The sequence below is a fragment of the Ursus maritimus genome, unplaced genomic scaffold (assembly GCF_017311325.1).
Source record: "Ursus maritimus isolate PB19 unplaced genomic scaffold, ASM1731132v1 scaffold_17, whole genome shotgun sequence".
Classification (NCBI taxonomy): Eukaryota; Metazoa; Chordata; class Mammalia; order Carnivora; family Ursidae; genus Ursus; species Ursus maritimus.
Genome location: NW_024424119.1, coordinates 35,927,417 through 35,942,446, shown reverse-complemented (window position 1 = coordinate 35,942,446; position 15,030 = coordinate 35,927,417). Strand labels below are relative to the sequence as shown.

Here is a 15,030-nt window from a genome sequence, read left to right as displayed (position 1 = left end):
CTCAGGGTCGTGAGATCAAGCCCCACGCTGGGCTCTATGCTAAGCATGGAGCCTGCTTAAGATTCTCTCTCTCCCTCTCCCTCTGCCCCTCCCTCTCTCTCTCTCCTAATAGATAGATAGATGATAGATAGATAGATAGATAGATAGATAGATAGATAGATGATAGATGGCAAAAAAATAAATCCATGAACAAAATATCAAAATTTTCAATGAAGACAGGATCTGACCCTGCATTTTGCCTGCAGGCCTTGCTCGCCTCACCCTAATCCTGTCCCTGGACCCCCAGGTTCCTTCCTGGGGCTAGCCTTACACTCTGTGACCTGATCTAGAGGGAGAAATCGTCTCGCCATCTCTGAGCCTTGGGACTTGGGGCCTATGCAGAACGGGTCTAGCAGCACCTACACCACGAGTGGTCGATTGTGAGGCTGAAGATGGAAAAGCCTCCTAGCTCAGGGCCCGGAGCAGAGTCAGCACTCAAGAAAAGTTTACAGGAGCTAGAGAAATCGTGGTAGGTCACTTCTAACGATGCGCTCACGTCACTGGGTGTGGACACTGAGTGGGGGGCCTGATGTTCACATTCAGTAGGACATCTTCACCAATGGTACGGTGTAATGGAAATGTAGGCATTAAACTATGATCTTAAGAGGAGGACAGATGTGCATCTAAAACAGGTCTAAATGGCTCCCCCAGAGCCAAGAAACCTCTGTGAAATTGAAATACCACGTGATGGAGGAGACAGATGAAGATCTGAGACACTTTGTATCCTGACCGATGTTGCATAGTGAAAATCAAGCAGAGCTGGGGACGACGGCCGAAGCAGAAGCCTGGGCATTGTATCTGAGCACCCGAGTCATGCCTGGGTCTGCACAGGAGTCCCATGGTGCTCTGTGTGGGGTTGGTGCTGATCCTAGGTGCTGAATAGGGTGGAACACAGTACATACAGGGGAGCCACAGAGGGACAGCAGGCCAGGTGAGGTCTAGCCCAGGTCGGAGAGAGCCGATGGTACCCACCGAGCTGCAAGCTCTTCACAGTATGGCTAGCACGGCCATGCTTCCTGGATGCCCAGGGAGTCCCATCTCCTGGGAGATGCCCGGTGTTCTGGCTCACGCTTTTACTATCAAACACGTCCTGGTCTGGATATAAACCCAAAGAATTCCCTGAAATACAGCACCTCTCAAGTAGAAGACCTTGAATTGTGGATTCTTCTCCTCCACCAGTAAATCCATTCCCCTGACTGAAAGCTTCCTGAGGGCCAGGTCTGGGTCCCCAGGGGCTGGCCCAGGGCCCAGCTCAGGGCAGGCACGCTGGAAATCTTTGCTAAGTGGAAGGAAATCGAGCCAGCCAGACAACGCGTCTCCCCTGCCGCGGGGTCTGCCTTCCCTGAGCTCCCCATAAAGGCTTTCCTTCCCAGGCTCTGAGTTCTCTGAGGCAGAGACAACCGTCTCAGAGCCACTGTGCTGGCTGTGAGTCAGAGAGGAGAGCAGAAGTGAGAGCAAGCCAGAAAGCAAGAGGCCCTCCCTGGCTCGCACTTGGCATGGAACAAGTGCAGAGCCACATCCTGTGGGATTGGGACAGGGACTCTGCTCTTTCCGCGGCAAGGGGAAACCCCAGCCCTGTTTCCCAAGCCCCTGCAGCAAGCCCCAGAGCCCCCACAGCACCGAGAGACGAGATACCACGTTGTGTCACAGCTCTCGTTGGCCATTTAGCTGAGGACACTGCTCTGAGTGTGAGGAACGTGAGACCGAGAGGCACTGGCAGGTCCCTGGTTTGGGAGGAGGACCTGTTTGGCATCACTCTGTGCCTCAGTCTGACCTTCCTGGGTCCCACCTTTGTTTCCCTCAAATGCTCCCCTTGGGCGTGAAGTCCCTCCTGAGCAAATATCCATCCCGGTTACCGCCTTCGCTCCTTCCCCCAGGCTCTGAAGGGAACCAGCCTTATTCCCTTGGCCACCGTTACAAGGCTTGCGTCCTCACGGCCCCTTGAAGGTTAGCTTTCCTTGGATCTGTGGTTCTCAGACTTCGGCACATCAGAACCCCTGGAGATCGCTGGGCCTCCCTACCCCCAGAGCTTCCGATTCAGTAGGTCTCAAGTAGAGCCCAAGAATCTGCATTTTCTAACAAGTTCCCAGATGATGCTGATGTGGCTGGCCTGGGGAACACACTTTGAGAACCGCTGTTCACGATCCCCTTTGGGAGAAGGCCTGCTCCCAGCCGCTGGACTGTTCTCTAAAGCAGCAATCCTCCATCTGGCTGCACCATATAATCAGCCGGGGAGCTTATAAAAGTCCCACACTTCAGCCCACACCCCGGACCAATGACATTCAGATCTGGCAGTCGGACCCAGGCCACGAGCATTTTAAAAGTCCACTCAGGTGATCCCAGAGTGCAATCAAGGTTAAGAAACACTATTCTCAAGCTGATTTTCCACAAACCTGATTTTCCTTGGCCCTTCTGCCAATCACAGCTGCCCATCCAGTGTGAACTGAGCTGGTCCCCTTTCTCCTCCATGTACGCTTGGCACGACTTCTTCCACCTCCTTGCACAGTCCTCTCAGATTTAATCCATCTTCCCAGGGTGGTGGTGGGTGGGGGCTGGCAGGATCATAATTTGTGACAATTTAAAACAAGATTCTTTAAATACTTGCGCAACATTTATTTAATGGGGATGGCGAGAAATTTATTTATTTTATTTCAATACAAATTATATTCAGAATGGGGTTCTCTTGATAATTTACCCCCACGGCCAAAAGACATCCAAAAAAGACATTTCCCATTTTTTTGTGGTTCTGAAACTCCCTTCAGTTGTCTTTTGTGATTTTCTGAATCAGACCAACTTCTTGGGAGGACTAAGAAAGGTTTAAATTGCAACGGCAAATGAATCTCTGACAAAGACCACCACACCAACATATGCCTGGGTTCCAGAGTCTCGGCTGACAGCTCCTGCCTGAGCAGGCCGAGGAAGTGTGCAGCCAAACCGGGCAATTGCTGGCAAGACATTTTTTTTTAACTTCCACTCAAAGGCGTTTTGTACTTGGGTGAGAGAGGGACCAATTTACATTTTGCCAATTATGTAAAGTGTTACACAGAGTTTCTAAATAAACTGGCACCATAATCCAATTCATTCCCAGGAAATTTGCCCTGCAAAGCATTGGTGCCCTGGAGGTGGTCCAGCTGGCCTTCCCTTCAATCCACTTTGGCTTCCAAGTTATTCTTTCCATTACAAGCATTCATGTAGGTGGGTACGATAACCATTTTGCTCACCAGCAGAGTTGGCTCTTACCAAAATCAAGGCAGAGACATTTTCAGGCGGGAGGACATTATAGCCAATGCCCAAAGGCAACTGAGATGCCACGTAAGGTGAGGCTCACAGGCAAGGAGAGGAGAGCATCCATTGATTTGAAGAGTGAACGTCACATGACAGAGTGGAAACCGTGGGTCTGGAAAGTGTTTTTGAAAGTCTGGCTTAGGAGAGGAAGAGGGAAGTGAGAGAGAACGCTGGAAAGAAAGCAGGGCCAAAGAAGGATTTTGTTTGTTTGTTTGTTTGTTTGTTCTTGAAGATATGAAGTCATACTTTCAGGCTGCAAGAGGACTGGTGCAGACTAAGAGATGAATCTAGAGTAAAGAGGGTACTCCTAACACATGGGGTTTTGTCCTGCGAGGGGCAGGGAGGGGCAAGTGCTGGGGGAAATTTACTGAAGTTTGCTTCGCTTTGCGGCCTTGCTGTGCTCTTCCTGCCTGTTTTGTTCTCACTGGCCACTGCGGAGGACTTTGTCTCTAACCAACTCCCATAGATGGTACACATGACTGAGTGACAGGAGGGTCTGTCGCAGGGACAGGGATTTCTTGGAAGCAGATGTGGTCATAATGGCAAATATGACAACCAGATTCCTAAAATTCTATTTGGAGTGGCTTTTCAAAATTGTGTTAGTTTTGCTTTGTTTTACTTTTTTATTAAGTTTAAGCATTCATGAAGTATACTAATCTCACTGTAGGACGTGTTGAATCTTTACATATGTATACACCCACATAACTACCATGAGCTCAAGATGTAGAACACTCCCAGGACCCCTAGAATGTTCTCTTATGTTCTTTCCTGGTCACTACCTCACCCCCGTAACCACTGTTCAGACGTCAGTCATGCAAATTAAGTCTCTTGTTCTTGGGCTTCATATAAATGGAATTACAGAAAAATGGTTTCTTTGGCTCAATGCAACGTCTGTGAGATTCATCCATGTGCTGGTATCACTATTTTGTTCACTTTTTTACTGCTGTGAAGTATTTTATTATATGGAAGATATTGCAATTTATGTAGCCATTCTTCTATCGATAGACATTTGATTGCTTCTAGTTTGGGGCTGTTATGAATAACATATTCTATGAACATTCTAGAACTCGTCTTTGGTGGACACGTGCACTTTTTTCTTTTGGTGGTATATCTGGGAAGTCCTAGGTTGGCATACGTTCAGCTGTAGGAAGTAAGAGCAGGGGTGTTTTAAGCTTTGGGGGCTTCCCATGACTCACAGGATAAGGCCAGAGCTTTGTAACACTTTATAATGGTACCTTCCATTCTACGCCCTTGTCTACCTCTCTGAGATTCTCGCTCACCACGGCCCTCTGACAACATGGCCAGGAGCCATTTGAACACTACACATTTCCCCTGATGTTCTTCCTTGTCCAGTGCCTGCCCCGGGGCTCCTGCTGTCTCTGATGCCCATGACACCTTCTTCCCCCGTCTCTGTTGGAGAGCTCCTACCACCCCTGAAGGCTTTAAACAAAAATGACTCCACCCCCGAATCTTTCCCCTACCTCTTCCCTTCTCTCCTGCCTAGAACATTCTTGTCTGTGTACTCCAAGCCTTCTGTATGCACTTTTATTAGCTCCAACAAATCCCTGTGTTGAGATTACTTGGTTATGGACCATGGCCTCCTGCAAGGCCTGCACCCTGGTCATCCCTCTGTCCTCAAGTCATGCACAGGACCTCAAACTAATAACGCTTTTTCAAATTTAATAAATGAACTGGATTTTAAATAAACAGGGAAGATGTCCTTTTCTTTTGCTCCCCAGGGATATAAGTCTAGGAGGTGAACCAGCCACTTCCATAACATTCCAAGTGTACTCGCTTGTTAGGTCTGCCACAAACAGTGAAGATGAAAGAGACAAGAGGTAGCAGTGGGACTTCTGGGTGACAATTCCCTCTCTTCTCATAAGAACGCATTTGTCAAATTCTAAAAGCCACGCTGAGGAATGGGACTTTGTCTCTGTAGTATGATATCAAACATAAATACAAAGTTCTTTGTGTTTTGTGGGTGTGTTTTTGGCAAACTGTCCAGATGTTTCCAAATATCCAGATGTTCTCCCTGATATAACCCAAACAGCTCTATGTCTTCGTCAAATTTTATTAAGATAATTGGTATAATGGAAACAGAGCATGGATAGAGCTGAAAATTCAATAAAGACAGAGCCAAGGGCAGGAATTTTGGCCTAGTCACTGGATTCTAGAGGATGCCTAAGAGATGTGCCCCAGAGATGAATCCAGAACGTATATCTGAGATGAGCAAGGTCGTCAAAACCCAACCATTCCAGAGCGCTCCCTGGTCAGCGTGCCTCCGTCGGTCACACACAGTTGTGTGAAGGACCATTCCCACCTCCCTGTTCCAATCCTTCTTGGCCATTCTGGACAACCACGGCCTTTTCTCGAACCAAGCACTGTGAACCTCTAACCTGCGCTTATGCTCACTCCTTTGTCTGAAATGCCATTTCGCCCAGCTCCTACGCAGCCCAAACTTTCCACCCCAGCCCCGAGTGCCCCCAGCCAGAAGCAGCCTTTTGTTGTCTTCTGTCAATCCCCTCAGTCCAAATCCTTCAAGAGTCAGCTCAAGTGCCTGCTCCCTACAGAAAGTGATCTCGTGTTACCCAGATCCAAGTCTTCCCAACACTCTCCCCTCCCTTTTGGGGGGCCTGTTGGCATTTTCTACATTGTAGCATGAATTTCTCTGCATATGTCATTGCCTCCCCCAAATAGTTAAGTGCTTTAAGAGCATGGTCTGTATTTCTTATATATTTGTGTCCCCCAAAGAAAATAACAGTCAATTAGAAATACTGGTTGATTTTGACAATTTCCGTTTATGACTTGGGACTAATCTGGATGTCTTAAAATCCAGGGAACGGTGGAAAGAGCTCTAGAGTAGGAGTCTGGCTGACCTGAGTCCCACACTGGAACTGCCACCTCCAGTTCCATGTCTGTAGACAAGTTGCCTCACCCCTCTGGGTCTTAGTTTTCCCCTCAGTAGAGTAACAGTGTTTCCCAAACTCGTGGAACAGACTAGCTAATAAAGTAGAGTCAAAAGCAGGTGCCCAATTACATCAACATTTCTCTTTCCTATTGGGGGGGAAAAACGAGTGATTATTTTGGGATACACCTTCTTTGTTCAGAGAAAGACACCTCAGTGTACAGATTTGACATGGAGGCCGTAGGCCACGGATGGTGCGTTTATGTAGGGGACTGGTATTCAGGCCGACTTCTTTCTGCACCCCGGCGTCCTTCCTGGCCTGGCGTGTGAATGAATGAGGTTTTAGCCAGCTGAAAGTCAGAAGAAAGGCAAGGACGTTGTTCCCAGGATTGGGGACAGGGAGGGAGGCTAGCCTTTTAGAACCGAAGCATTCGATCAGAGGACATCAGCCAGATTAAAAGGCGGAGTCTCCTGCAGAAGTACGGAGCCTTGGGCCTCTTCAATCACGTAGCCTTGGGCCTCTTCAATCACGCTCTGGCTCCAATTAGGATTCCTCCTTGAGCCTGGGTCGGGCCGAGCCTCTCCCTGGGAGTCAAGTGACTCCACTGTGAGGAAGGGAACATAGAGCCATTCCAGGGCCCAACAGCACCCGACTGGGTCCCTCCTAAGCGCAAGGCACCTCCACATTTCCTGCGGGCCCTTCGGCCCCTAAGCCTCCCTAGTTCTCTGCCTGTCTGCTGAGTGCTGAGGGCAGCGTCCTGACCCCTCCCCGCTCATCCTTTCTCTCTCCCCTCTTTCTCCTCTACCTCCTTGATCATACAATGGCGGGGTACACAAAAGCCGCAAATTCCAAGCTATATGGAGCAGAGAGCGGCTGTTTGTCCCAAAATACCACGTCGCTGACTACAGCAAACACAAATTACAAGCTTTATCTAATCACAGTTATGTGACCAGTCATTTTTGGTTTCCAAAAACGGCGGTGAGTGGAGTGCTCCTGCAGCTGGTGGTGCCACCGGCTCGGGTTTCAGATCTCAAGTGCACGCAGATGCGTACAGAGACGGGCATCCCAAGTGACCCACTCAGAAAGGGAAATAGGAGAGGGAGAGGGAGGAAGTACAACTCACCAGATAAACAAATACCGCTAGTGTGGACCTCAAAAATAAATGATTCAAAATCAAGTGGCATGGCCACTGCGCCAAAGGCTATGAGCATTCATCTCCCTGGCACACGGTTTGACACCAAAGTCATCGTCCAATGGCCACACCAGGGACTGGAGAAAATGAAGCTTGTTTGGAAATCACTGATTTTGTTTGAAGCTTGGGTTTCTCTGTCCTCCTATCTATTCAAAAAGAGTAGATGGCTGTGGGATCAAGGCAAGAGCACTGGGCTTGGAGTCTGGAACCTGAGCTGGCTATGATGTGACCTTGAGCATGTCAGCTCCCTTCTCTGCGCGACCTTGCAATTATGGTGAGGCTGGTAACACCACCCACTCAGCCCTGGCCGATGGGAGGGAAAGATGGGGGTGCATGTGGAAGGGGCACCAGTCTGCCAGGGATGCCGCTGCTTGCTGGGGGCTGGATGCCCTTTCTGCATCATTTTGTAAGCGTTCTAACTTTCCCCTGCATGTGGGCTTTTGCTTGCTAGGAACAGGCAGGAGAGGGGCCCAGCCTCTCGTCACATCTTGCAGCTTCCATCTCCTGCATGATGAACTCGGCCTGTGATGCAGTGTCAAATACTGCCGCTCAAAATACACCTGTGCTCCACTGAGGTTCCCGGACACTTGTGCGCATTCAGAAGGCGCTCCTCCGAAGCTTTAAATAGCCCCAGGATGGGCTTGAGTGATACTCTCTGGAAAGCATGAAAGCACGTAGGAAAGAAAGCACAGCCCTATAAATATCTACGTTCTCCACACCACCAAGAAATTGCACAAGGCCGCCGTTGACAGAGGATGAGAGCTCTAACAATGAGCCTCTTGGGCAGCACGGGCATCCCAAGCGCCTGACTTTCCAGGGCCAGTAGAGCAGAGAAGGATGGGCAATCATACCAGCTGCTGGAAGTAAGGACAATGAACTGAACGGTCCGAACTCAAGCAGACTCTCACTTCCCCAAACTATAAATAAAGTGGCGTTATTATTTCTTTACTTGTCTTCCATGTTGGCCCTTCTCATGAATGGGTCCTTTAAGAGAAAGAACTAGAAATGAGAACATCAAAGTCTAGCTGGGTAATGCTGGGAAATTCAACCCCACCCACCCCTCTGAGAAGAGAAGGTGTCTGGTGAGCCACAGCGGCTCCTGGGAGCTCTAGCGGCCTGTGCCAGTGAGGCCACTGCACCTCGGGGGATGGGTTGGAGTAAAGATCTTGCACAAAGGAACATCATGACTTTTAGCTGCTGTCACACCTGCTGCAACATGACAGTTCCCCCACTTCCCCACCAGATCAGTAACAGGGTCGGCTAGCGATCATTTCTCAGCCTCTACCACGTTGGAAAAGGGAGAACACAACCCCGGAGCTGAGTCCAGCTGCAGCGCCAAAGTTGGTTGATCTCTGACCTCCAAGTGGAAACCCTAGGAAAAAAATCATCAGAGGAATAACAGCTAACGTTTGCAGAGCCTGTACTGTGTTACACATTCTACTTCCAGGTCTCACGTCCTAATTTTCTTTCATCCTCAAAACAGTCCTGTGATATAGGTGTTTGTATTGCCATTTGATCAGCAATGGAGCTGAGATGTAGAGATAAAGCAACCTGTCCAGAGATTTCTGTTTCTTCTGATGACTTGGAAGCTCCACGTAAAATTTGGCCAAATACGAACGCACGGGGGTTTGTCCTTGTGGTTTCCTGACTCCGTTTTTGCCTCCAGCCCCGACATTCCTCCTTTCTTTCTCCTCTGCTTGTAACTTATTTCTGCATGCTTCTTACAGTAGAAAGCAACCTCCAGTCCCATCCGGGAGAGAGAGAGATGTACGCAAGTGAAAAAGCAACAGTCAGGTAGAAGCACAGCCAAGACGAGCACTCGGGTCCCGGGTGCCTGAGCCGGCCGCCACTCACGGCTGCTCTGCTCCGGGGCCTGTTGGCCTGGAAGCACACATTCCCAAAGATGGAAAGTCCACAGCAGGGCAAAGGGAGACTCCTAAGCTGACTCTACTGCAGGCTGCTTGAGTTCTGGCTGAGGATGGGGTGGGAGATGCAGAGTAGAATTCAGCTCTGGGATCTTCCAATGGAAGAACTTGGTTCCTTTGGTTGAGAGGGTCAGAGAGCGGAGACCCAGGAATGGAGTCCTTGAGGGAGCAAAGCAGGAGTAGCTCCTGACTACTGGCAGAGGCCACCTCGATGTGGCTCGAGGAACTGAAGCGTTCTGGCATCTCTTTAGGAATATGATTATGGCTTTCAGAAGCAAGCCAAAGGGTAGCACCGTGCCCACCTAGAAAATCCACAAGGCCCTGAAAAGAGCCATCCACAGTGATATAAGAGCCACACAAAGGCATGGGTACAGGATAAAAGGCCAGTAATCTATAGCATCCTTGCATGGCAGCAAGAAAGAGTTGTCAAAGTGTCAAGGGAAAAAGGAATCCATTTACGATACATAAGAATTGGGGGCGAGTTTGAGGTCAAATGAAGCTACAAATTGTGATTGGGGGAGAATAAAAAGGAAACGAAAGTGAAGTGCCCACATCTTGGCAGGTATTGTGCTGAGTGTTTCACATCCCTTCTCTCACTGAATTAGAATGACACCCTTCCGAGCTCGGCCTTATTATCTCTGTGTGGGCAAGGGGGGAATGAGGCTCAGGGTGGTTAGTAACCGGGACAAGCTAGCAGAATGGCAGGACGGGACTCTTACTCGGGGATGGTCCAATTGGAAAACCAGCTCTTTGCACCCAGCTACCCCACTTACTCAGAAATGACTCAAGTTCAGCCTATCCTGACCTACCCAATAATGGATATACATCTGAGTGCACACTAACCCAAATATCAAATGGTCTTTTAGAACTCAACAATAAATCTAAAGCTCGTAGAAAATAAAGCTGCATGAGAACACATACAAAAAAGAAAATGCTAACTAATGAATCATGGAACTTTACATCAGAAACCAGGGATGTACTGTATGGTGACTAACATAATATAATAAAAAATATTATTATAAAAAAAGAAAATGCTGGAAAAATAAGCAATAATGGAAGAAGCAGGCCTACTAGGAGTTAAACCAAATCACAAAGCAGCAATAACAAAAAATTAAAATTCAAAAAGCAAAGAACATGAAATTTTATAACAGGAAAAAGTACATAAGATTATTTGGTATATAATCAAGTAATCATCAAAACTAATAATCAAAACTTATTTAATCAGTTACTTTATACAACTGGATCACAATTTATAGATAATTTAAATGACACCTTATGTAATATGAAAAAATAAACACCAAGTATATAAAAAAGCAAAATATTAAAATGAGCCATAGAAATAACAGAAGGAAACAGACTATTTAACCACAATTTTGGAAGAACGATTATTTGATAAATAGCAGATAATAGTATAACTTCCCAAAAAAAGAAAAAATTCAATTCTACAACAACTTCTTATCAATGAAAGGTAACTCTCTTCAATAAAAACAAACTCTATAGGGTACGTGTCCTTTGGGAAAATGTCTATTCGGGCCCTATGCCCATTGTTTAATTGAATAATCCAGATGGCCAACAGATACACATGAAAAGATGCTCAACATCACTCATCATCAGGGAAATACAAATCCAAACCACAATGAGATATCATTTCACACCTGTCAGAATGGCTAGTATCAAAAAGACAAGAAACAACAAGTGCTGGTGAGGATGTGGGGAAGAGGGAACCCTGTGCACTGTCAGTGGGAATGTAAATCAGTGCAGCCACTCCAGAAAACAGCACAGAGGCTCCTTAAAAAACTAAAAATAGAAGTACCATACAGTCCAGGAATTCTACATCTGGGTATTTGCCAAACAAAACGAAAACACAATTTGAAAAGATATATGCACCCCTATGTTTACTGCAGCATTATTTACAATATGGAAGGAAGCAATGTTGGTGCCCATCGATAGACGAGTGGATAAAGAAGATGGGGTGTGTATACATACACAGTGGACAATTACTCAGCCATAAAAAAGAATGAAATCTTGCCATTTGCAGCAACACGGATGGATCGAAAGGGTATTGTACTAAGTGAAATAAGTCAGAGAAAGACAAATATATGATTTCACTTACAGGTGGAATCTGAAACACAAAACAAACAGCAACAATAGAAAAGAGAGAAACAGACTCATAAATACAGAGAACAAACTAGCAGTTGCCAGAAAGGAGGAGGGTGGGGGGCAGCAAAATACGTGAAAGGGATAAAGAGGAACAAAGGGTTATAAACTAGGTAAGTCACAAGGATGAAAAGTCCAGTAGAGGGAATATAGCCAATAATATTGTACTAACCATGTTTTGTGACAGACGGTGAGTGAATGGATTGTGATGAGCATTTCATAATATATACAATCACTATGAATATTGAATCACTATGTTGTACACCCAAAACTAAAATAATATTATATGTCAACTACACTTCAAATAAATAATAATAATTAATTAATTAATTTTTAAAACACAAATGCCATTATAGTAAAAGGAAAGCTATTTCTAAAACTATGGCCGAGACGGTTTCCTGTAATACCTATTACGCATGGATAGCCAGTACAATTAGGACCCATTACAGTAGCGTGTACATATCAGTTAGCACGAGGACAGTCCTACAGAGGAAATAAATGCATTTTCAACCTCAGAAAGTAAAGACGTAATGAAGCACCCTTTGGCACGTATTCTCAGACGGCACTGCGTTTTGATTTTGTTCTTTTAGAAAACAGTATAATAATATATAACAAAATCCTTAACACTATTTGTACTCTGAGCCAGGAAATCTATCCTAGAAATTTTTTGGAGATAATCCAAAAGGATCAGATTTTAGAAACAGTTCTTTTTGTTGTATTTGTAGGAGAAGATGGAGGTCAGCTGAACCTATTGTGGTGATCACCGCAAGACATAAATAAACCAAACCATCATGCTGTAACTGATACAGTGACGTCAGTGAGTTATTTCTCCATGAAACTGGAAAAACATTATTAACACAAAGATGTTCTTCGCAATCTTATCTAAATGAGTAAGAAAGAAGAAAAAATCATTCAAAGTAATGACCAACAGGAGCGAAATGGTGAAATGATTGTGGTATAACTACCGGATGAACTATTGGGCCGGCATCATCACATGATGTAACAGCAGCGCTGGGGGCAGGACCAAGGGCCACTCGCAAGGATGCATGTGGCCTGAGGTTGCAAGCACATACCCACGATTGCAAATGGAAGAGTGCTGGCAGGGGCCATGGAAAATGGGAAGTTTTATGAAGGAGGAACGTGATGAATATTTTCCATATTTTGAATTCCCCTCCGTCCTGTTCTAATGAAGTTTTCACCATAACCTAATCTGGTTCAAACAAGGCATTCTTGAGTACCCACAGGACACCTGGCGACATGCTCACTGATACCTCAGAATGCCCCTTTCGAGAAGGCCACTGGCCTTCCCTGCCCAGGAGATGCAGTCCACCTCTCACACAGGCAAGAGCATTGCTCTTGGAGCAGGCAAGCAGGATGGGAAGAGTCTGAGTTTCCGTCAGCATTAGCTACCTAGGGCTACTTGAATGGAGTGCCATAAACTGGGTGGCTTTATCAATGGAAATTTATTCTCTGACAGTTCTGGAGACCCGAAAGCTAAAATCTGGGTGTCAGCAGGGCCAGGACCCTCTGGACTCTGGGTAGAATCCTTCTTTGCCTCTTCCCAGCTTCTGGTGGCAGCCTGCAATCCTGGTGTCCCTTGGCTCGCATCTTCCTCACCCGATGGCTGCCTCTGTCATCATGGCATTCTCTTTGTGTCTTCACATCATCTTCTCGTAAGGACACCAGCCAAACTGGATTAAGGGTCCACCCTAATCCAGTATGACTTTATCTTAACTTGACTAATTATATCCACGATGACCCTATTTCCAAATAAGGTCACTTTCTGTAGGGTACCAGGAGTAAGGACTTCGACACATATTTTTGGGGGACACAGTTTGCCAGTGACAAAGCCCATCAACTTTCAAATCTGACTTGCTGATCTCCAAAAAATCCAGATGCTTGTAAGTCTTATTCCTGCAATTCTCTTGATTTTCCCATCGATATGAGATAGGTAGGAAATAGGGCAATAAAAATTAAATTTCTTGGTAGCCATTTGGGGGTCACCATTTTACACCCATTCATAGACACTTCTTGCTGGAATTGCCTTGGAGGGGAGATCTGAGGATTGACTTAAGTAATGACCTCAAGGAAGGTTTTCAAAGGAGCTCTCTGACTCCACTGAAGGTCCAGAGCTATTGAGTCTGTGATGCTCTATTAGTCCCTCCCACCGCTCTGGCCTCAGCAGTGTTTACATAAAATGAGCATGGGATTCGCCTTAGTTTTATGGCTACTGTGACTGGTTTCTGTAACCCTTCGCTTTGGGGACTTTGGAGGCCATAGTGCAGGGCAATCACATTATGTGGGCTCGCATCAGCAGAGGCAGAAGCAAAGTGGGGGGCACACCCAGCTTTGGAAAGCCTAGAGGTGTTCAGCAGAAATCCAGAATTGCTTCTTCATGACATGAATAAATATGAGAGGCAATTCAGAATGTTCCAGATAAGATTTACAAGGCTTCTAGGAGATCTTGAACTCTGATGGAAAGAAAGTTCTTGTACCATAATCTATGTAGCTACCCTTCACTGATAAGTTCAGGCGCAAACATGACTGCGTGCCCTCCTGATTTGTCCTCAACCAACCTCTCCAGCCTCACATTTTACTCAGATCTAGGTGCTAGCTTATCTCCTACACAGCTCTTAGGACTTAGCACATCCATGGCTCTGTACATGTGCTTCTTCCTACTGGGCTGCCTCTCTGGCTTCTATGCTGGGGAAGGGAGCTGCTGGAGCCAAGAGATTGGATGACCCCGCCTCAAACACCAATCTAGGAGCCCCCCACTGCACCTATGATCATTTTCTGTTTTATGTTTTTGCCATTCATTTATTAAGTTCATTCAGCATCCAGTCTGCGTGGATTATTTATGTATTTGTTTGTTTGTTGTTTTATTTGGCCAGGCCCCCTCTGAAAGCTCTAGGGAAGAACTCTTCCTGCTTCTTCCTAGCTTGGTGGCTGTAGACAATGCTTGGTCTTCTTTGGCCTGAAGCTGTGGCACTCCAATCTGTGCCTCTGACATCAGCAGCTTTGTCTTCTCCCCTTTCTATAGGTGTCAATTTCTCTGTGTCTCTGTGTTCAGTCTCCCTCTCCTTTCTCTTATAAACAGACCAGTCACTGCGTTAGGGGTCACACTCATTCAGTAGGACTCCATCTTGGCTTTTTTTTTTTTTTAACTGAGGTATAACTGACACACTGTTGAACATTTACTGACAATATGCCAGGGACTGTGTGTAACATGCGAGGGATGGATGGATAGATGGATGGATGGATGGATGGATGGATGGATGGATGGATGGATGGATAAATGGATGGATGGGTGGATGGATGGGTAAATGGATGGGTGGGTGGATGGGTGAATGGATGGGTGGGTGGATGGATTATGCTGTGAGCTCTTAGGCAGAAGAGTTTGGGCTTGCGGATAAAGAGTTGGAGGTTGTGCAACTGGAGAGCTCTGTGAAATTGAAATGAGGGGTGATTACAGACACCATGCCCACTCCATGACAGGGGGCACCTGGTAGCCCCGTGTCATAATGGC

At 46.5% G+C, this 15,030-nt stretch overlaps 1 long non-coding RNA gene across 2 annotated transcripts in view; it reads right to left on the bottom strand.

The window, feature by feature from the left end:
• Positions 1–15,030, bottom strand: part of LOC103678552 — a 131,942-nt gene that overhangs the window by 77,822 nt on the left and 39,090 nt on the right. For both annotated transcript variants that reach the window (XR_572717.2, XR_572718.2), the window contains exon 3: positions 2,433–2,591. This is a non-coding gene — a long non-coding RNA (uncharacterized LOC103678552). The remainder of the gene's footprint in view (positions 1–2,432; positions 2,592–15,030) is intronic.